General features: G+C 49.5%; 1 long non-coding RNA gene across 22 annotated transcripts in view; it reads right to left on the minus strand.

Moving 5' to 3' along the window:
• The window catches only part of LOC131410579 (uncharacterized), a 63,995-nt gene that overhangs the window by 17,900 nt on the left and 22,516 nt on the right, over positions 1-23,579 (minus strand). For 14 of the 22 annotated variants that reach the window (XR_009221333.1, XR_009221332.1, XR_009221334.1 and 11 more), the window contains 10 exons: positions 19,784-19,889; positions 18,811-19,026; positions 18,337-18,439; positions 17,448-17,517; positions 15,837-15,920; positions 14,587-15,441; positions 14,257-14,377; positions 13,974-14,064; positions 4,389-4,510; positions 31-229 (listed from right to left, as the gene is read on the minus strand). This is a non-coding gene — a long non-coding RNA (uncharacterized LOC131410579). Of the gene's footprint in view, positions 1-30; positions 230-4,388; positions 4,511-13,333; positions 13,637-13,973; positions 14,065-14,256; positions 14,378-14,586; positions 15,442-15,836; positions 15,921-17,447; positions 17,518-18,336; positions 18,440-18,810; positions 19,027-19,559; positions 19,890-23,579 lie in introns of those variants that run through there. The other 8 variants (XR_009221331.1, XR_009221317.1, XR_009221325.1 and 5 more) reach the window with 8 other exon arrangements.

A 23,579-nucleotide genomic window follows, 5' to 3' on the forward strand; every position in this document is an offset into this window, starting at 1 on the left:
GGCCCCTGGAGTGGCTTAGGAGTCACTTACCAGTGCACCTAAGTTTCCCGTCTGTATATGTAGGAATTGGGGCTGTCCACTGTGATGTTTTCTCCTTTTTATGACATGGTTCATGGCAGTCCTTCTAAGATGCCTGACCAAGGTATAGGCCCTTCAGGCGGGTGGGGTCCAAAAGGAGGATCTCTGCAGCGACCCTGACCACAGGGTCCAGAGGGAGGATCATGGCAGCCTGGAGGGATGGAGGGGATGGTAGGGCAGCTGGCCTTGAAAAGGCAAATTCCAGGATCCCAGTCACCTGGTATTTCCATTTTAGATATTGAATTTACATTTCAAATACTGACCAGGGAGCTTCCACGAGGGCTGCAAGCATTCTCAGCAATAGCCAGGTTGGAGACCCCCACCCCTACCTGAGTACCGGCCTCAAGGGATGCAGCCCAACCACACTGCGCATACTCTGGGGGGTGGGCAGGGCATGGAGGGTGGGTGTGGCATAGGGAAGAGGCTGGGTAGAAGGTGGGGTGGAGAAGCAGAGTGGGGCCCAGGGGTGGATGGACAAGGCGGGAGTTGAGGCCCCTAGCTGTGCATGCTGGGAGCTTTTGTCTCTTAACCGCTCCCAGCCGGCAGGCTGCAGGGCTGCAGGACTACAACTCCCAGGATGCTCTGGGCATGGGGCAGTGCCTAGCCCTGAGGGGAGGAGAAGCAGGGCGGTGTCCGCTTGGCCAAAGGCCAAACCACCGTTGGCTGCGGACCCTGGTCCTGCACCTGCTCCACGTTGACTGAGTCCCGGAGGGATGTGACGGGATGAGCGGGACCAGGGAGTTAGGAGGGTGTGGCGGCTGCATGGGCAGCCGCGGGCCTACAGCGTGCAACTGCTTTTGTCCAAAATTGAAGCCGGGCTTGCGCCTCTTCCCCACCACCTCCCTCCGTTGCTTGATTCCTCCTCCCACCTGTGTGCCTGTGGGTCTTTCCACAGGTCCTACCTAGTCCAGGGCCAGGTACTTCTCTAAAGTGCTTATGGGAACTGGTTTGACATCCCAGAAACTTTCCAGTTTGCCTGCTGCCCTCTGCCTTCTCCAGCCAAAGTGCCATCATTTCATCAGCTTTTGGGAGACATTCGCCCTTGTGGCCCCTCTTGCAAGCACAACTTAAGAGCTTTGGTGGGTGGTAACATTGGCTGTTGCTTGCCTTTTTTGCAGGTGTGGAAGTTGAGGCATCTGAGAGGTTAATCATTGGTTTCCCCAGGATCCGCTAAGAGCAGAGGAGAACAACCCAATTCCCAGGCAAGTATCTAGTAGGCCGTTTTCACCAACACATTCCAGTGCCGAGGCCTCCGAAACAGCACCCTTAAGATGAGAATAACTTAAGCATTTTGCCCTTTAGATTGATCGCCTAATCCCAGCTCAGGCCTGAGTGGCCAGTCTCTCAGGGACACAGGTGGTGACTCTGATCCCTCAGGAAGAGACCAGTGGTCCAGCTTTGGGAGAGGGATGTTCAAGGTAGACAGCACTTGGGCAGCATTTGAAACCCGTCAGCTTTAACATCTCTGCTTTGGATTCCAGCAAGGTTCCAGGATAAACACACCCAGGGATAGTCACATGTACCGTATTCTTTAAAAATTGGTTAGTGAAAGGAACAGAGCATAAAATATCCTGCTTATTTGCAAAAGATGAAATGCAAGGAAGACCTTCTTGTTAATTTTTTTCTGTTCATTCTCTTGCCTGTACTGTACGCTTGAATGCAGAAACAAAAAATTTGAATGGCCAAATTCTCTTTTCCTGATATTGGTAAATTAACTTAAAAGTTTTATTAAAACCTGTGGAGGAATGGTTAGCAGCTTTCATGATTTATGTCCTCCCTAAATATCTGGGCATTGATCTACACGGAAAAAAGTCCTTGGTTATACTACACATCCCAGTAGGTTATATTTCCGATTCCTGAATGTGGGATATTATCAAAGCAAGTGAAAAACCTGGTCCTGGAAACTGGACCCTGTCACTTTGTCAAGAATTTGCCTCTTTATGAATTAATGACACATGAATTCTTTAACATTTTTGTAAAGAACTGATGAGAAACTCTGTAGTGTCTCTGAATGTGGCAAGACGGGGAATTCTCATTAGACCACATCCTCGGTTTCTTCTCTCGTGTTCAATAGGCCCGGGTGATAGTCCGTGTGGTCAGGTGCAGCGCCGCTCCCCCAGCCCCCAGAGTTCCATCCTACTCTGGCCTGTGCCCTCTTCAGGGGGTTCTGATGACTCTCGTCCACAAGGGTTGGAAGGAGACATTGTAACATGAGGATATTCATCATCTTAAAACAAGGATTAATGGAGAGGAAAGTCTCGGGGTCTGTGTGCTCTGATGCACTGCTGTTGGGGTGTGGCTGCAGTGACCACTGTGCTCCCATCAGTCCTCACAACGGCCTTCTCAGACGTTTCATCTCCTGGCGCAACCACAACAGCTGTTGACAGAGCTGGGCGCTCGTCGTGGTTCAGTGTCTTCCGTCAGATTTTGTGGATCTGACCCTCCTCTGCTTGCCCCCTTCCCATTCCTACCTGCTGCATTGATTGCTTTCTAGTTGTTTCCTAGGAGCCACTGTGTGTAACTGTATTTCACAGTGTCTTTAGGGACCCACCCTCACTACACGAGTCACTACAACAGCCACTTATCCTGGTGTAGCCTGTGTTCATCCTCTCCAGTGGAGCTGTGAAGAACCCTGCCTACTTGGAGCTCCTCTCATTCTCATGCTGCTGGGGCTGCTTACGAAGCTGGGCATCTCGTCTTTGGTCTCATCAAGATTATTCTTTTCATCGATTATTTTGAAGTCAGATACGACTTTGTTAATAATGTGGACACTGGCTGTCACAGGCACTTTTATGTATCTTCCCCAACAGCTCTGTGAAATAGGCCTGTGATTCCCATTTTACAGGGGGGGGACACTGAGGCTCAGAGAGTTCGAGTAGCTTCCTTCACACAGTTTCTTGGGGCATTTTGAGTCTCCACCTGGAACTCAGCCTCTCAGGCGTGTGCACTTAGTTGGTGTTCCACTTTGTCACCTCTCCAAAGGCACAGGCCCCATCCTGAGTCCACTGTCTCCTTGATGGGAGTCAACCTGCACAAACAGGTCCCGGGCAGGGAGTGGGCTAGCATGGCATGGTCCTCTGGCCTACCCTGGGCAGGTTCTAGGTTCATTGCAAGAGCTGGAGCAGTGGAAGATACTGACCGTCATTCACCTGGAAGGTTTGTTATGTAGAAATACTCCACTGACTTTTTGCAGGTGTCTTGTCTTCTTTGTCTTCATTGCTCCTCTGGGCTTTCTCCTACAGTCCGTGCTGTGCAGTAACATACAGTACAGAGACTGGTGAACATAATACTGTTGCCCTGCACCAAATGGTCACATCACTCATTTTTCTAATTATGAAACAAATACATACTGTAAAAAAAGTCAAATTACACAGATCTATGTAGAGTAAAGTGAAGCCTTCTCCTTCCATCCCCTTCCGTGCAAACTCACTCCCCTACTCAGAAGGAACTATTGTTAAGATGTTGCAGCTTATTCTTCTGGACATTGCCTATGAATTTATAAATACACATAAAGTTTTTTTAACATAAATCACATAACTACATCGTTTTTGCAATTTGCTGTTTCCCAAACCATATATCATAGACGTCTCTCCTTATCAGTGCACATCACTCTAACTTAGCTTTTTAGACGTTTTAGAGGTACTCCAAAGAACAGGAATACCATGATTTGTTTATTTCTTCTTTGATAGAGATGGGATTATATCCAGTTTCACTATTATACATAACGCCGCAGTGAGATCCTTGTATGGAATTTATTACACTGCTATTCAACTGCTCAATTTGCTTTGTTTCCTTTTAGTCAAAGACTATGATATATTTTTAACATTTTTATGGTAATTATTTTATAGGGAAATTAATTTTATCACTGAATAAAGACATTTATGGGGAAACTGGACTTCAAGGTCATCCATCTCTGTATTCTGGAGAAAAATCTTCAAACTTAGAAGGTATTCTGCTTGCTCCATCACATTCTAACAAGTCATGTTAACAATTTAAAGTTGAATGTTTGAATAGCCTCTACTCTCTCTGTTCCGAAGAAGGATGACTTTTTCTTGTCTTGAAAACTTCTGACTCCAGGGGCTCTCAGTTGGGCTTCAGAGAGGGTAAGATATTGGTGTCGTATCTGTTTCTCTTCAGCTGCAGGCTGCATCTTCTAAAGATCATAGATTTGAACATGGTCCAATCGATATGTATGATTTGGGTCAAAAATTTAAAGTAATGAACCCAAGATAGGAATCTATAACTTTGGTTCTTAATAAAGAATTTCCTTTGATATCCTTAAGTCTCTGTGATTACTAGTAAAAACTCACCTATGGGTGAAGAGATGTGATTCTGCTGGCAATGTTTGGCTTGAACATCCATAGTTAAGCCTGCCACATCTGTAGGTAGATTAGGCTTGACCTCTTGATGACCTCTGCCCTTGGTCTTTGACCTGGGAAAGATAAGAATTTTTAAAAGCTGCTGTTATTAACACTCAATGCTAGAAATCCCCATTAAAGACTGAGTTTGATTTGGTAAACCAGAGGGAGTATAAGCAGAACAAACTCTTTAATATCTATAAAATTTCAAAAAATTCTAATTTTTAAAAATATAACTATTTTTGTCACAGTGCAAACTGTGTATATATGAATGAAATATCCCTCTGTCCATTTCTTAACTTGTTTCCATTGATTTGATGGATTTATCCTCTAATCCGGATTCCAAGTGTGAAAGAACATCTTGGTCCTTCAAAGAAAAGAAGCCATTGAAATTTGATTTTCTTTTAGCTCGGCCTCCTACAGGTTTGAGGAATAAATTTTCATGTAATGATACAATGATTCTGAAATCTAATTATTAATTAGAGGGGTGTAAGGGATGACTGAATGGTGGTTCATCCCCATGGTCAGGGGTATTGTACACACAGACGTGTAAACACGATTCAGGAAGCTGCTTCAGCCCCGTGACACCCCTGAGAACCACAGTGCAGGAGGATCTAGGCACACAGCCATCTGCCTCGATCTCCTGGGTTACATGTAGATCCAGGGGTCTTGAGAGTGGCTACAGAGCAGCTACCTTTTATATTTCTCCCCTTCCTTCTCTCCAGCTTATCTCAAACAGTCCTGACTATCATATTTTAAAGACCAATTATAGTTATTTACATGAGCTGCTTGTTTATTATTGCAGAGTAATAATCAGGCATAGCATTAAATATCATTTAATCTACCTAATTAAATTTGTTGTACCTTTTAATTGATTAGAACACTAAGTTTAGTTTAGAGTTTGTTATTCACCAAATGTGTTAATCTGCTTACAACTGCCATGTGCCTCACTCCTCTTAGAAGTGTATCTTTGGCCCATCAGAAGATTTTAATGAATCCAATCATCATAAATTAAGATAATGTACTGTCTTTTGGATGATTGGGAGGCACATGGGTCCATTTTGGAAATATGCCCATCTGTCTTTGCTCCCCATGGGAAGTTTCTGGTCACTAGGTCTCCAGAAGGCTTGCACAAGCCCTAGGTCTATAATAGCTTGGTGTTTCTCCTTATACTTGGGGTAGAAATAAAAGAGGTCAGAGAGACTTACTGAAGTTTTGGAGACTTGTGACGTCTTCTATGAAGACCATCCATGCATAATGTTCTGGATAGCTCTCTGTTCCTAAGACTACTAATTACTTTAAGGGTTTGTCAGTGTTATGAGAGGTTCGGGAATTCGATCAGAGACGTAAAAGAAACCTTCCACTCCAAGCAAATGGACTGAAGGTATATTTTATTATGTAGAGGATAGTAAAGGCGATAGTCTGCAAACAGATCCGAATAGGTCAAATAATAAGAAGGAAAAAACACCAGCTCGACTAGAAAGGGAAAACATCCACATAGGCTGAGATAGCAGCAGATTCGAATAGGTCATATAATAAGAGGGAAAAACATCAGATCGATCGGAAAGGGAAACACCAGATCGACTGAAGGGAAATGACACAAATCAACTGGAAAGAGAAACACCAGGTTGACCGAAAAGAGAACACATCAGACCAATTACTTCACAATAAATCAATTACTCCACAATAAATCAATTACTCACAACATCCCCGCCCCACTGCCAGGAGAGTCCTGTCAATCGACACGGCTGGGCAAGGATCACTCGTCCTGGGCAAGGCGTCCCTTCCACAGGTGGAACTCTCACCAGGTCTCAGTCCCCAGCAGTTATTTATAGCATCAATAATTTCCAGAGTAAGCAGTTACAGAGCTTTTTTTCAGAGCAAGCATCTAGTATTCCCATGCACAAATGGTTATCAGTGGCATACGTGTGCACTGAGGCCCCCGCCCCCCCCCCCCCCCGCTGTCGGCCCAGCCCAGTAGTTGTGTACATGTATTGTTTACCTTGTTTATCGTCCCAGCCCGGCACAGACGGCCAATCTGCACCAGGCCGCAGCGCCCGAAATGCCTTGAAATTTTTACACATTGCAACTATCTCCATGGGAGAAGGGCCAGTTCCCACCATGCAGAAAGCAGCTTTTATATTTCTTTTTGTGCTGGTGGCTGTAGGTCAATGGAGCAGCCAAACATGGCTGTACTCATGTCAAGACAGTCAGGAACTGTGAAAGGTCTGATATTTTACCTTACCTGCAAACCAATAAGTCAGCCTACCACGGTCTTACAGATGTTGGCAAAAGATACGAGACCCATGGGTCACAGACAAAGGACTTAATGACAGAGCAATAGCAGTGTCCAGAGTATCAGCATTTGCACTGGTTCACTAAATCCCACTTCCTACAGGGTGATACACAGTGGGCCAGGTGACACGCAGTGGGTTGCAAGAACTCAGAGCTTAAGGATCTCAAATCTTTGATAACAGGCAGGAAGTCTGCTGACATTTGCCTCGGGGGTGTGTGTTGTTTTTATTATACTGGGCAGTAAGCAAGCCTGCCCTTTGCTCCAGAGGAGGCCACTATTTCTATCTTCCAAGGCTGACAGCTCTACACACATCCTTGAAAGGATAATCTGGTCTTACTGGCTTTCAAAGATAAGCTTCAATGAGACTTCATCATCATTCAGTTCTTCTGTTTCCTTTATTGAGATTGTGCAAATATGCTCTTTTCTCTGTAAAGGTCACTAACTTTATTCATACATAAGGGATGCTTTTGGTTTTATTTATTAAGTTGAAATTTTCTCATTAGAGCAAATGATGAAACTATTATGGGTTGGATCTGAAAGTATGTTTTTCCAGGATAAATGTGAAAGATCAGTGCTCACAGAACTTTGCCACAAGGAGCTGATAGCAACTTGAATGATTTTAATTTGATTACTGTTTTGTACAACTTTCTTCCATCTTACTTCATCCTCTCTGCTTCCTGTAACTCCCATATGGGCATGGGGCAGTTTCAGAGAGTCACTGAACTCATTTACAATATTTAAATGGTTTCATCTGTTGTGTTTTGTTTTGTTTTTTTCCTAGGGGTGAGCCAGCAATTTGCTCAACAAACCTCCAGGTGATTCTTTTTCTTTGTGAGGAAGATCAGCCCTGAGCTAACATCCATGCTAATCCTCCTCTTTTTGCTGAGGAAGACCAGCTCTGAGCTAATATCTATTGCCAATCCTCCTCCTTTTTTTCCCCAAAACCCCAGTAGATAGTTGTATGTCGTAGTTGCACATCCTTCTAGGTTGCTGTATGTGGGACGTGGCCTCAGGATGGCCAGAGAAGCGGTGCGCACCCGGGGATCCCAACCCGGGCCGCCAGTAGTGGAGCACGCGCACTTAACACCTAAGCCACGGGGCCGGCCCCCTGTTGTTTTTTTAATTGAGGTAAAGTTGACATACAACATTATTAGTTTCAGGGGTACAACATAATGATTCAATGATTGTCTATATGTTGAAATGATCACCACAATAAGTCCAGTTAACATCCATCCCCATACATAGTTACAAATTTTTTTCTCTTGTGATGAGGACATGGCGTTTCAAGGTGCAGAAGAATCAACGATGATGTCATACTTTTCCATATACAGCTTGATGAATTTGGACATAAGTATATACCCTTGAGACTGTCACCACCATCAAGGCCACAAACATATCCATCACCTCCCAAAGTTTTCTCTCACCTCCTTTATTACTATTATTGTGTGGTAAGAACTCTTAATATCTACTCTATTAGCAAATGTAATGTATGCAATACAGTCTTGTCAGCTGTAGGCACTATGGCGTATCCTACATCTCCAGAACTTAGATTTATCTTGATAATTGAAACTTTGTATCCTTTGACCATCAGCTCCCCATTTCTCCATCCCCCCAGCCCCTGGCAATCACCATTTTAACCTCTGCTTGTATGAGTTTGACTATTTTAGATTCCACATATAAGCAAGTATTTTCCTTTCTCTGTCTGCCTTATTTCACTTAGCATAATGTCTTCTAGGTCCATCCATGTTGTCAAAAATGAAAGGAATTCCTTCTTTTTTCAAAGTTGACTAATATTCCATTTCTTTAGCTATTCATCCATCAGTGACATCTATTACCTCCATATCTTGGGTTTTGTGAATTAGCTGCAATGAACATTAGAGTGCAGGTATATCTTTGAGACCCTGATTTCAATTCCTGTGGGTATATACCAGAAGTGGGATTGTTGGATCATACGCTATTTTTTTTTTTTTTTATAATTTTATTTATTTATTTTTCCCCCAAAGCCCCAGTAGATAGTTGTATGTCATAGTTGCACATCCTTCTAGTTGCTGTATGTGGGACTCGGGCTCAGCATGGCCGGAGAAGCGGTGCGTCGGTGCACGCCCGGGATCCGAACCCGGGCCGCCAGCAGCGGAGTACGCACACTTAACCGCTAAGCCACGGGGCCGGCCCGATCATACGCTAGTTTTAATTTTTGGAGCAAACTCCATCCTATTTTCCATAATGGCTGTACTAGTTTACATTCCCGCAAGGGTTCCTTTTTTCCACATCTTCACCAACATTTGTCATCTTTAGTTTTTTTTTGATAATCGCCATCTTAGCAGGTGTGAAGTGATAGCTCATTGTGGTGTTGATTTGCATTCCCTGATTAGTGATGCCGAACAACTTTTCAGACACCTATTGGCCACTTGTCTGTCTTCATTGGAAAAAGTTTATTCTGGTCCCTTGTCCATTTTTTAAATTGATTTGTCTTTTTGCTATTGAGCTAACACAAAAAAAGAGAACAAAATTTCCAGGCATTATGGGTGCCTACCAGTTGATGCACATGGTTTTGTATTTACAGTGGTACCAAAAGATGTTTCGTGCTTTTTCTTCACCTTGTTATAAGACCAGCAGTAGCTATGGCATGGCAGATAATCGGGATCTTCTTGGTTTGGAGGTTTACAACATAAATGAGTGGTAAGGAATTTTTTATTATTCCAAGGAAATTATTGAGATCATAGTCCATGGAAGCCAGGATTGATAGGTGTAGGAGGAAATTAAGGTGAAGATCGGTGATCTGGCATTACTTTAGATCTTGAAGGACAGGTATCTACTATATGAGTGTTTGAATAAAAATATTAGAGATCAGGAATTTGTGCGGGTGAATGTTTTCTGAATTATTTACTTTTGAACATCACCATTTGGATTACATGAACATCTAGGATATGGGAGTAAGTCGCTAACAGGGGGTGGTTGATAACGTCACTATTGATTTAACTTCTTTTGTGTGCGTGTGTGAGGAAGATCAGCCCTGAGCTAACATTCATGCTAATCCTTCTCTTTTTGCTGAGGAAGACTGGCTCTGAACTAACATCTATTGCCAATCCTCCTCCTTTTTTTCCCCAAAGCCCCAGTAGATAGTTGTATGTTATAGTTGCACACCCTTCTAGATGCTGTATGTCGGACGTGGCCTCAGCATGGCTGGAGAAGTGGTGCGTTGGTGCGTGCCCAGGATCCGAACCTGGGCCACCAGTAGCAGAGCACGTGCACTTAACCGCTAAGCCACGGGGCCGGCCCTGATTTAACTTCTAAAGGAGCTATGAACACCAAGTGGTCAATGGATTAAGCAAATGAGTAGTCAGAAAACACAGAAATGGTAGGTTTTGGGATTTAGTAAAAGACTGGGGACCGATTGTCCTGAGAGGGAGTGCCAGGACTTGTGCGGTTGAGAGTGACAAGGACAAGAAGAGGAGAAACACACTCAAACAAGGAAGGGGTGTTAATTGGATGGAGGGGGAGAAATGATCTGGAGTAGCCTTGAGTTTTGACCTTGAGCTTTCTGTTCTTGATGCAAATCTGCCTGATGACGTCCTGGGACACAGGTCAGATCTATCCCCAGAGGATAGAGGACGGGTGAAAGTACAAAACAGCCAGGATAACTGTCCTAAAAAGGCAGGCTTCCTTTATCATTTGATCCAATTTCATGGTTTATTTTTATAGGATAAGAGAAAAAGAAGGATGGTAGTCATGTCTTCACAGAGGAAGCAGTGTAACTGTGGGAACTAGTCCAAAACAAAGCCTGGTTTAAGCATCTCCATTCTTTTGAGGCTGTCCAGTGACATATTCAAGAGGCCGGTTACTAGAATCCCATCCCATCCTGGCAGTGACGAGTCTCTGGGAGGACACCTTGGACCAGCCCCACCAGGTCTGCTGGCCCGAGAGACCACAAGGACTCCAGGTCTGCAGCAGTGCAGCACAACTGGTCAGTCCTTTCAAGCTTGCCAAAGCGTTGCAAAAACTTGCACCTAGTCACACAGGTGAATCCCTGCCAGGTGTGCTCGCAGGTGGTCTGCACTCCAGGTCCCATGCCCACTCCTGCCGGTCTTCAGATTTGGCAGGGATGATTCCAGGAGCTGATCTGGGCATTCCACAGCTCCACTGCCAACAATTTCTGGCGACTGAGGAAGGTATCAGGAAGGAGGAAAGGGCAGTGAAGAGCACAGGAGAGAGACTGGTGATAGCACTGATGGCGGACAGACTTGCTAGCGAGGCAGAGAAAGCGAGGGGCCAAAAAGGACGTCCTGACAGCAGATGAAACGGAGCAGGCACCTCAGTGATGTCTCTTTGCAGTGTCTCTAATGTTTCCTTGCTTTGAACTCTTGAAACTTTAAAATATACCGATACTTTTATTAAACTCCGCTGCGTGACATAGAACATATAGACAGCGGTTTCTTTCAGAGGTGAGAGGTTTGGTTACAGGTGAGGAGACCAAGATCTTCCTTTTTCATGCTGTTCTCTCATTTTCCTTTACTATGTACATTATTTATTTGTACTTTAAAGTCAGCAGCGAGTTATCAATGTCACAGGATGATTCAGGTTTTCCCCTCACAGTCACAGTAAAACCTACTTAAAGTGGATTATTCTTTTTGTGTAATATTCCAATAGATTCCAAAATATTATTTCAAAAGCACTTTGATATCTATGTTCTCAAATAAGATATTTACTTCTAGGTCTCCATTTTTCTGTTTTTTGTTGCATGCTACTTCAGAGTTGCATCTAAGCAAATACCAGATTTGCCTCAGTTTTTTAGATCCATATGTGTTGGAAATTTGATTCATAAAGATGGACATGGCAGTTGGGGGATCGTGCTATTATCAAAAGAGACCTTTTCAGCATCAGTAATCTGACAAGAACACACTGCTTGTTGGGATTTAATTGTCTATTTGAGGGATCAAGCTTTCACTGTTTGCACTTCTCTTTCTCCTTGGAGGGAAAGTACGGCATCCCAGTCTTTCCATTACCAAATCACTTTCCTGGGTGGCTGTGCTGTGTCAGGAAGGGCCTAGGATGCCGGCACCCAGGATTCATTCTCAGCTTCTGGCTGTCCTGAGAAGGCTTCCTTGGCAGAGTCCAGCCTGTGTGTCTGGGTGACACTTGCAGCCTCAGAAAGCAGGGGATAACTCACGAGTGCCAAGCGATTCATCTGGCCCTTGTCTTACGGGGTGTTCCCAAGGGATGAGGTTCAAAATGCTATGTGGTAACCCTTTGAAAACTCCTAGTCATGGGGTGGGTTCTCGGTGTGAGCTCAGAGCAGTGTCTGTTCACCACCAGATGGGAAGCATTTCAGTATTTTAATTGGTAAGGCTGTGTTCATGCACGTCCATGGATCATCAGTTCCGTGGCACTCCCTGCTGGACCACCCCCACACCCCTTTCATGCCTCATCTTTCAAAGCTCCAAACAGGGTTCACACTCCAACAGATGGTTGTGATGTAACCACAGCAGAATACTGGGGACAAAACACAGCCACCCAGGGGCAACACAGTTTAAGGGCTCAGGCCCAATTGCCCCATTTCGATGAGTTGGTAACACCAACACTGAGTGTGTAAACTGGAGGACTGTCCAAGACCATGGACCTCAGAATGACAGGGGCTCACAAGTCACCCTGGACAGCAAGGGACAATGTGGGATCACTCACTGGCCAGGATTATGGTCCCTTATCCTGGCAAAGCAGAGCTCACATGGGCTCCATCAGGCCAAGCCAGGGAGGAGGAGCCAGGATGAACCTGAGACAGAGGCTGGGGGCCTTCTAGGGAATTTCTGCCCTAAAGGGAATTGCATAAGGAAGGCAGGGGTGCTGAAAATCCTAGTCCACAGGGAGCAGTCATGTTTATGGAACGAGGCCCAGCAGTAGCCTTAAAGCTGCGTCACAAAACTTTCCCCTTGGATACAAAACAAGCAGGAAAAGGAATTCAGAGTCCTGGACAAGGATCCCAGGAGGATTCAAAGCTACGTCAGTAGTGAACATGGAGCCCCTAGAGAGGCCTGAGGAGGGAAAGTCCTGCCTGCCTTGAGTCCATTTGCAAATAACCTTTTTCAGGCCTTGTCCTCTCCACGTGCACATTTTGATCTTTTTACATTGTTTTCTCCACTTAGAGCTGATGCAATTCCAGAGATTGAACTAGAAAACTAAAAGTTCCTAAAATTTGGTCAAAAGAAACCTCAACAAGAGAAGCAGAAAACATTCCCTGTTCCTCCAGAATGTAGAAAGGCAGCCCCTGCCTGTGGCACGACACGATCCTGGGTAGTGCTGTTTTAAAGACACCCACATTTCAGTGGTTGTTGCTCTGCCTGTGAAAGTACCTTCAACCTTTAAATCCCATGAGAATGGGCGGGGGGCCATGTCTGCTCCTGGAGGAGCTGAATGATACTGAAATGAACTTGTCCTCAGAGTTAGAGAGACTTGGGAGTGTCCCCACTAGCCAGGGAAGGGGCTGGCCCTTCTCTCACATACAATAAGCTGATGACCCAGAAGAGTTCTTGATTCAAGGAGAAATGAGATTCTGTGTCTCACTTACATGCCTACAGAAAGTGACAGAACCACACCACAACTCCCAGGCTGTAAAAGGAACAGGACTGTAATATAATATTCAAATATGGCATTTATTATTTACAACACATAACTACCGTCCCTCCCCAATGGATGAATAGGTGCTGAGGTAGAGATGTCAGGGAGCTGGGGTGGGGTCGTCCCCTCTTTCTTGGGCTTCAGGGGGCCCCAGTAATCAGCTTACAATGCTCCCCTACCCATCGGGTGGGAGGAGCTGGCCCGGTGCATTGCTAGCATCCCAGCTGTGTCCCCGCTGCTGAGGATGGGGCTGTGATCGGCCACTGGTACGGGACTCAGTGTTGGGGCCTCGGGGCTGAGTAGTAGAGTCGGGTTATCTTGGGGGCCTCCCTCATAATCATGGCCCCCACCCTGTCCCCACTGCAGTGGGTGCTCCAGATCCTGTGCTCAATGCTGTCAGCAACCAGTACCCCCATTTGTCCCTGCCACGTGAGCAATCATTTAGTATCACCTATTTCACAGAGGAGGAAACAGAGTCTCAGGAAGCTGAAGAGAGTCACCCCAGTCACAGGACTGCTCAGTAGTGGAGGTGGGATCCCAGTGCCAGCTGTCCGACTCCCCAAGGCCACGCTTAGCCCGAAGCTTTACTGAACCCCTAGGAGTCAGTCATCCCGGCCCAGACACTCACTCACCCCTGACCTTGATGATGGGTGGTTCTTCTTGGCCTTGAGTATTCTGCTGGCCAACTAGGTCTGGGGCTCCAACTGGCGGGACAGGCTGTAGCTACAGGACAGAGAGGCACTTGTGAGCCTACAAGGAGCCCCACTGCCTGCCCAGCAGCTAGAGTCTGGGTGTCCCAGAGGTCACCATGAAATAAGGCCTGGGGCTGACCAGGGGGTCACGGAGACAGGCCCTCTGGACTGGCCAACAGGGAGAGTCCACCCCTGCCTTCACCCAACTCCTGCCCGGCCTCACCTATCATTCTCATTGAGCAGCTCCATGTCCTGGAATCAGGCCCCAAATTGCTCCTGGGGATCTGGTTGTAATTCTTTGCAGCCACTTGGAGTAGCAGGATCTCCCTCATGAGTCGGTATTCCTGGGACCAGAGGGAAGAAGAGGATGCACACAGACCCTGGGTGGGGGATGCTGCAGGGGCCTTGTGGGGGATGAGGAGTGGGACAGGGGACCAGTCCTGGGAACCCTCCTTCCCTCCAGTCCCATCCAGGCTCTACCTGTTCTCAGAATGGGAATAATCAACCCCTCCTCCAGGAAGTTTTCCTTGATGCCATCCTCCCCTCAACCCACCCGCCAATTGGATGGGTCTCCCACTTCTCTGTTATCAATCTCTTCCACTCAATGTAAGGTACACGGGGTGGAAACAGGGACTGTTCTGCCCAGAGGGTCTCTGATTTCCACCTCCTTCCCCTCCCCTGCAGGGAGTGCCGCAGCTGCTCCTCAGTCCTCTTCTCAAGGTTGATCTCATTCCCCTGGAAGGCAGACAGCCAGAGTCCATCAGACAGAGCCCCCTAGACTGACTAGCCCTCTATGCCCACCCCTTCTCATGTTGCACTACTGCCAGGTCCCCAGAGGGGGCCGGGCATGCAGAGAAAACAGGACTTGGACCTAGGCCGTGCTCTGGGCTTCCAGAGAAGGAGGACATGGGGGAGAGGCTAAGGGACCTGGCAGCACAACGCTCTCTGATGACAGACTTGGAGGCTGAGGCCTCAGGCAGAGGAGACTGCTCAGCCACTTATGTGCTGCCTGACTTGGAGGGACCTGACATCTCTCTCCCCCATGGGCAGCATGGGACGGAGAGGCAGAGTCCAGCTCAGATAAAACCTCATGCAGCTGAGCCATCAGGCAGCTCTGAGCTTCCCCAGCCTGGGGAACCGGAATGGGTGTCTCAGGCGGAGCCTCTGTTCACTCATCCCTAAGATGGGTCTGCTGCCCCAGCTCCCAGGGGCGGCTGCGAGGCTCTCATGAGAGATGAGCCAAGTGCTGAGAGCTCAGAGCTCAGTTCGGGGGCTCGTGCATCCCAAGGCTCAGGATCCTGGTCCACCCTGCTTGGTCCCCATGTTCACCCACCTTGAGATAATCACCCTTCACCAGGTGCAGCATCAGCAGGTCACCGAGGAAAGTACCAAGATAGGGGACAACACCCTGTCACATCAGGTGGGATGAGCCCTTGCTGTCAAGTCATCCCCGTGCAGACCCTCCCTTGAAAAGTCCTCACCCTGAGTCTCCTGGCCCACACCAGGGTTGCCACGGGGAGCAGCCTAGGACCCTTAGCAGACTCCCCTCAATTCCTCCTCGCTTCACACCCCAAGAACACCACACTCCTCCTCCTCACCTCCCAGGGCCGGCTTCTGGCAAATCACAGGGTGTGCGGTCCCTGGCCCTCCCCACAACAAACCCAACCTGCACCAGCTCTTCCAGGCACCCCTCCTGGTCACTTCTACTGGGGGACTCAGGCACTGTGGCACCAGGAGGAAGGGCCCTCCTCTCTTGATTTGAGGCCTCCAGCTGGGAGGGCAAAGCCCCTCCCCCACAGGCACACTCACCTGCTGCTGCTGCTGCTGCTGCTTCTCCTGCACTCTCTGGGGGCTGCTCTCCGGGGGGGCAAAGGTGGAGGGCCCCTCCTGCCAGGGTCGAGGACAGTGTCAGCGAGGCCATAGTCCCCTCACCCCATTTCTCTCCAGCACCACTGGCCTCCGACCCTGGACATGTGACTCGAGTCAACTGGTACCAATGCCACTCCACCCTCCAAGATCTTGTGATTCCAGAACAAGCCCAGCTCCAACTCTCACTCTGGATGTGAGCTTGGGCTTGTGGCCTGGCCTCCCCAAGCCTGTTTCCTCATCTGGAAAGAGTGAGAACTCCAGCTACCTCACAGGTTCTCCTGAAGCCTCAGTGTCACATGACTGTCATCATTGTTCTCGCCCTCACCCCTCCAGGTGGAGCAGGCAGAAAGCTCCCACATTCCTTTCCTTCCTCTTACCTCCTCATCACCACCCTGTGAGGCCTACACAACACGATCACCATGCCTCCATTTCCCTGATGAGGACACAGAGGCCCAAACAGGGGCAGTGAGTTGCTCAGGGGCCCACAGAGGAGGCCACTTGCCCCTCCCAGCCAGAGGTCCTGTTCCAACATCCTCACCTAACCCCCGCCGCATCACCGACAACAGTCCTGTCCCCTGTGCTCTCAAATTTTGGTCCTGGGCCGAGCCATGGATGAAGATGATGGGGTGTCTTGGGAGTGTGGTTGAGTGGCTCCTGCCTGCCCCAGTCCCCGTGGAGTGTCTGGCCCCCAGGCTGGGACAGAGGCCATGCCAAAGCCTTCTCCTCCCCAGGGAACCCCTCAGGATATTCCCCTGCTCTGAACTCTGTCTTTATCCACATAGGAAGTGGACCCCCAAGGTGCCACCTCTGATCCACAGGGAAGGGGGGGTGCCAGGATGCTTTGCTTCCCAGTTTACATGAAGCTCTTAACGTCCTTTCAGCAGGATCCACTAAGAATCCATCAGTTGCCTAGACGCTACTCATAAGCCACCGGGGGAATATGTCATTGCCAACCAGGCACTCAGGTGAAACTCCTGTGGTTGACTCGAGTGACTGCTCTAGGGGTTTGGGGGGTCCCAGAATGCACACACATCTGTCTCTGGTCCAGACATTCAGATCCAAGGATGAGCAGCCTGTTTGTCCACCTGGGCCATGGGAATCCCCTGCTGTGCCCGTCCCTGGGGCAGGCAGGGTGCCCCCCCTTGGAGACGTGGTGAAGAGAGAAGGAGCAGCACGGGCCTCGCTTCCTGAGGACAGGTTTAGGCTGAGGCTAAACCCACCCCAACCGCCCAACAGCCTGGAAGAAGCTACATCCAGCAGGATGGACGTGCATGGAAGCCAGAGAACTGCTGATGGTGCCAGCTCGGCAACTCCTCCTGTAACAGCGCAGCCAACACCACTGTGTCCCATGACCAGGGCCTCCTGCCCACAAACGGCACCTCACCCACCCATGGACTGAACAGATCCCTCTGCTTGCTAATCTGGACAAGATAGAGAGGAATGTTTCAGAGAAAGTTCAAGTGAGAAACTATCAAAACCACAGCCTGCCCAGTCCCCCTCCTCCACACCCCTCCTCTCTTTCCAGACCCCCAGCCTCCACTCTACCTTGGTCATCAGTTCTCTGCTCAAGGACTTGTTGTGGCTATAAAGCTCCTTAAGTTTTTCAGAGCTCTCCCTCGGGGAGGGGAAAGAGGGAAGGATAAATTTAGCAATAATATGAGTGTTCTGAGTGCAAATCCCTTTTCTTTGACAACCCAAGAGATTCAAACTGCCTGGAGAAGTGTTCTCACTGGGCTCCTCTGAGCGCTAAGGTCTCGTGGGACCAGGGTGGGGCTCCACTGTTGGTCAATGGGGTCTCCACTCCCCAGCTCTACAGAGCAGCTCTGTTTTGACTCCTTTGAGTTTCAACTGGGCGTAGAGTTCTGTTGCTATAAACACTTGAAAATGTCCAAATGTGGCTCAACTCAGTACCTGACCCTTAGGGAAACGGAGTCCTGAAGCAGAACTGGTACACTAAGGACCCCAGGAAGGGGGCCAGCCCCGTGGCTTACGGGTTAAGTGCGCGCGCTCTGCTACTGGCCGCCCAGGTTCGGACCCCGGGCGTGCACTGAGGCACCGCTTCTCCGGCCATGCTGAGGCCGCATCCCACATACAGCAACTAGAAGGATGTGCAACCATGACATACAACTATCTACTGGGGCTTTGGGGAAAGGAAAAAAAAGGAGGAGGATTGGCAATAGATGTTACCTCAGAGCCGGTCTTCCTTAGCAAAAAGAGAAGGATTAGCATGGATGTTAGCTCAGGGCTAATCGTCCTCACAAAGAAAAAAAAAAAAAAGCACCCCAGGAGGCTCAGAGACACCCCGCCGAGGCCCAGGCCCTGTCCCCAGCATTTGCTGCCTCCCAGGAGTTCCCGGCTGACAGAGGGGCCAATGGCAGACATACAGGAGATCCCCCATCCACCCTGGTCTTCCTATGGAGAGGGGCCTACCCACCGGGAAACTTCCCCCGTGTGTTCTTCAGGTGGTTTATGGAGGGTTTCTGCAGAGCAGAGATGACAGTGCGGGGCAAGGAGAAGATCTTCAGGATCTCGCACTCCTGGGGAAGGGAAGAGGATGAGCTGTGAGGTGAGGCGCTGGAGCCCTGCTTGCTCTAGTTTCAGTCTCCTTCTATTTAAATCTCCCCTCCTGGATGAGACAGATGCTCAGGGAGCCCCAGAAGGGCACATTTAGGACCCAAAGAGTAACACTCACAAGATGATTTTAGCTCAACCCAGGGAAGGAGCCAGGGAGGAAGCGAGCATCCTCCCACTGGGAACTGGAGTCAAGGTCAGCGGGGCCACTGGCAGGAAGGGCCTAGAGACTGTGCAGGGGCTTAGACCACACTCTGCAATCCTGCGAGCTGATAAAGGTGGAGAGGCAGTTCCCAAGTCTCCAGAGAGGGGCTCCACTGGGCCTCCCGCAGCACACCTGGGCCACCTGGATCCAGTGCTCCACCACCCTCGCCCTGTCCTGGGCCGTCATGCTTGGGTCCCCGAGGCAGGTGGTGACGACGAGGCTGACCACCCTTCTGAAGTGGTCGACGGTGGCCTGGAGGGTGGGTGCCAGGTGCTCATTGCCGGGCTTGTTCCTCTTGCCCCAGTTGGAGCCCAGGCACTGAGAGGGCAGCACCTTCCGGAAGAGCTCCTGGGGAACAAGGGGAGTGTCACCCAGCCCTGCCACATGCCAGCTCTGTGTCCACAGCCCCAAAGGTCCCACACAGGGGTCACAGTTTACAGCCGGAGCTCAGGAAGCTCAGGATGTGGTCTGAGCCTTCTGAGAGTCCCTGGGTTTTCTTTGTCCACTGCAGGCACCCAGCACAGGATGACCCAGAACCCAATACAGGCAGGGAAGGGAGGGGGCATTTGCACCCAGCCTGTCCTGGCTAACTCCAAGCTCCAGATGGTGGCTCAACTCGGCTCATCCCAGGGGGCATCTTCCACCACCCTGATCCCCACTCTGGTCCCACTCCCCATTCTGATGCACATTCTCCTGTGGCAGCTACAACCACGGGCCTTGTCTGTCTCCCTTGTAGGGAAGTACACATCAGGTCTCTAATAAGTCCTAAGGCTGTTGAGCCTCCTGAGCAGCCTGTTGGGCCACCGCGGACCTGGGTGCACACAGTGAGTTCCGTCACCCACTGATGGGCCAGGCCCCACCCAGCTTTCCATCTCTTCTACCTCATGGAGTTGGCACACCCACTCTGTGCAGCAGGTCCTGTTAGTGTCCACCTCTACGCTCTGCAGGTGGACAGCAAAGCCTTGGGGGTTCAGAAAGTTGCCCAGGTCGTACGGTTGGTAAGGGGTGGAGCCAGGATTTGGTCATAGGAGTGCGGATCAGGTCTGGGGCAATGATGGCAGAGGGAAGACCTGCCCCACCCCGTCCTGACAGCCCAGCTGCTCACCTAATCCATCAGGGTCAACTGCTCCACCACCAGCTTAGGAGGAAGGCTGTGAGGTTGGGCTTCTTCTCATGCTCCTTAACAGCCACAGGTGGAGATGGACTTCCCACTAGAAATGATGGTCCAGGTGACTCCAGCTCAGCAGCTCCCACTCCTGCTGGAGCTGATGTCGGCCCTTGCTCCAGCTCCAACACTGCTGCTGGAGGGGACGCTGGCTCCTGTGCTAGAGGGGGTGGTGTCAATGGAGCTGGAGCCAGCTCTACCTCCACCACTGCCCGCTGTTCTGCTTCTGCCGCTGGCTGGAGCTCTGCAGCTGGCGTTGGAGCGGGATAAAGAGAAAACTTGACCCACATAGCTGACTTTCCATGTGTCCTTCTAAACACAGGAAAGATTCCCACTTCCCTTCCAGGAATACCCAGCCTGCAGTACCCCTTATCCTCCGGCTCTGCCTCAGTGGCCTCGAGAAGCTCACACCAGACAAGGGAAAGAGAGTCAGGCAGCTCAGCTCCGAACCAGGCAAGGTAACCTGCATGTACATCTCCTTTAGCTTGAAAAAGGGAGAGCCCCTGTCTGGTCCCGCCCCAGTTCTGGTCCTAGCCTGTCATCTCAAGGTCCTGAGTGTGGAGACCCTCTGCTCCTGCTCTCATCTCAAGCAGCAGCGGATGGAGTTGGTGGCCTCGTGCACCTGCCTCTTGTCTAGTGAGTTGGTGGAGTTGAAACCATCGGGCACCTCCTCGATGACCTCCTGAGTGGAGTTCTACAAAGACTGCCCGGGAGCTGGGCCAGAAGGAATCAGGGGCTGCCTGCACACTGCCACTGGGGCCAACCTCAAAGATAAAGTCTGCTCCTCAGTTCAGTCACAGAGGAGCATCTCTGCAAAGAACTCCGATCAGGGAGGGAAGCAGATGAAACCTCTAGGGCTCGGTAACATATGAGTAGAGGAGCTCACCTTCTCATGCTGCCAGCCATGACCTAGGGTATGAACATGACAGACCCACCAGGCTTCCGACACCTAACAACCAGCTCCAACCTAGGAATGACCCACCCCTCATGCCCTGCCTTCCCCACTCCACACAGACACGTGCGCGCGCGCGCACACACACACACACACACACACACACACACACACACACACACAAAGAAGGGCAACGGGTGGGGGACTCATCAGGTGGGAACACAGCTGTGCCCTGGCCTGCACTAGCCTTTCCTGGGCTGCCCCGTGTTACCTTTCACTGCCTCCTGCCAGATGCCCAGAGGCATCGGGGATGACGGCTGAGCCAACGTTGGCAACGACCAAAAAGATTCTCTTTCTGGGATTTTTTGAGCCCAGATCCTCAGAAAGTTGGGAAACAACAACAAAACATCTTTGCCTTTTGACTGTCTCCAGTCAAGTGAGCTGGATGGGGGGCTGTGGGTGCCTGGTTACGAGAGTTATAAGATCTGTGGAGGTCTATGACCCCATGTCATCTCCTGAACTGTACACAAGGAGCCCACACAGCCCTAGCCACAGCTCCCGGGAAACCTAACTAGGGTCCTAGCTTTGAGGAGACAGAGATGAATGCAGACCTCCTTTTTCTTACCAGTTCTTCATCCTGGGATAGTCCCTGTGCTTCTCAGGTCCTCCCTAGTCTCCAAACCTGCACCATGAGGATCAGGCTAGAATCTACTTCCTAGGGACATCACCAAGTGTATATGAGATAATATCTATTACCCCTGTGGGCTGGTGTCACATGTGCCTAAGGCACAAACTTAGAGATGGAAGAATAACAAGGAGAGATGGGATGTAGTACAGACCACCACTCAAAACAGGCCTGGGTTCCAGGAATGTGATATTGGGACAGTCACTTCCAACTTGACCTCATTTTCAGGTCAGCACCATGAGGGGGTTGCAAGTAATGGAAATTCAGATATTGCCATTCTGTGGCATAAAACCATTCAATTGTTTCCTGTTTTATGGAGAATGAGACTCAAGTGCCTCATCTTGGCCTATGAGGTGCACAGCCTCCAGAGTGGTACCCAGTAAGCCCCACCCATAGTATAGCCATCCCCGTGGAACCACTAAGTGGTTAGTAACTGGCTTCTGAACATAATAACAGCCAAAGTGATGGGATGTCTTGTCTAAATTTTAACTAAAAAAGTCTCTCACTTCCTCTTACTCCCTCTCCCATGTTCCATCTCTCTCTCTCTCTCACTCTGCTGAATCTCTGGAACTGAGGAATCAAATACCGGTGTATTGGGGCTGCCCATTGTGGAGGCCCATCGAGGAGAGCAGCACGGGAGTGCCGAGGCCAACAGAAAGGAACTGAGGCTCTCAGGCCAAACTGAATCCTGAAGGCTGAGGGTGAAGTTGGGGGCAAGTCCTCCCCCAGTCGAGCCTCAGTTAAGGCCACAGCCCCAACTTGTTAAACTCACTGAGGCAGAGGCACCCAGCTAAAACGTGCCTGATTGCTGATCCACACAAATTGTGAGATAGTCAACATTTGTAGTTTTGAAATGCAACATTAGGGGCAATGACGTCAGAGAGGGAAACGTAACTGACACAGCCTACCAGGCCCTGGCCCTACCTTCCACCCAGGCTCCTGTTCTCCCCTCCCAGGCTCCCTCCAGCTGCACTGGCCACCTTTCTAACCTCCTCTGGCCAAACTTACTTCTGCCTGTGAGACTCAGGACCAGTGGTGCCATCTGCCTGACACACTGCTCCCAGATACGTGCAGGGCTGGCTCCCTCTTGTCATTCTTGTCCCAGCAAATGTCACCCCAGTGAGGCCTTTCAGGCCCTCCTACCCAGTGACTCCCCCAGCCCTCCCTCACAGCCCCCTGCTGTGTTTCTCTACAGCACTTGCTCTTTTCTTGCTCATGTCTTTGCTTTTGTCCATTTCCCCTCTAGACTGTGAGCTCCTGGCTGGCAGGGACCACTTGGTCATTTTCATCCTGCATTTTGGCCCACCAGGGCACCTGGCACAGGGTGAGTGCTCAGTGCACAGCTGCTGAATGAGTACATGGGAAGATCTTGCACCCCTCCCCCCGCTTCTGACCAACTTTGATTGTGGAGAGGAACACTAGTAATAGGAGGTCCAAGTTGTTTCTGAGGCAGGGGGACAGACAGAAAGACCTCTGCTTGACTCTTCACTGCTCCAGGAGCTCAAGTAAAGTTCAGTGGACACCGAGTAAATTCCAGGTTTACAGCAGAGTAACTTGATATACATATATATATATATATATAATGTAGAGGCTACCGAAAAGTTTAGTTACCATCAATCACCAAGCAGAAACAGAAGTTTTTTTCCTGATGATGATAAGTTTTAGGATCTACTCTCTTAGCAAGTTTCAAATATACCACACAGCAGTGTTAACTTACACAGTGCTGTATATCAAGTATATCTCAATACAACTGAAAAAAAATAAAAACAAAAACTCACTGGCCACCACTGACACAAGAGGCTGCCCATCTCCTGGTTGTCAGCACTAGCACTGCAGCCCAGGGAGGAACTCCACCAAACAGAAAGAAACTTTTCTTCGGGTGTCCTCAAGGCAGAGGCTCTCCAGGGTCCCAGGGTTAAAGGAGCAGGACCTGTCAGCTTCGAGGGAGTGGGAGGTGTCTCGGGAGTCTACCTTCCCCCCCTTTTGCTGTTCCCCACCAGGTGTCCTCTTCACTCCTAAGGCATCCTAACCTCAGCTGACAATGATTCCCCCTACCTCCAGATGAGAACCCCAAGGGTCCAACAAGGATTAGTCTTCTCCCTGGATGGACTTGGTGTCCAGTGCTCTGGCATCTTCTTCCTTATCCTCAGTTCTCATCC

This window comes from Diceros bicornis, chromosome 10, assembly GCF_020826845.1.
Source record: "Diceros bicornis minor isolate mBicDic1 chromosome 10, mDicBic1.mat.cur, whole genome shotgun sequence".
Lineage (NCBI taxonomy): Eukaryota > Metazoa > Chordata > Mammalia > Perissodactyla > Rhinocerotidae > Diceros > Diceros bicornis.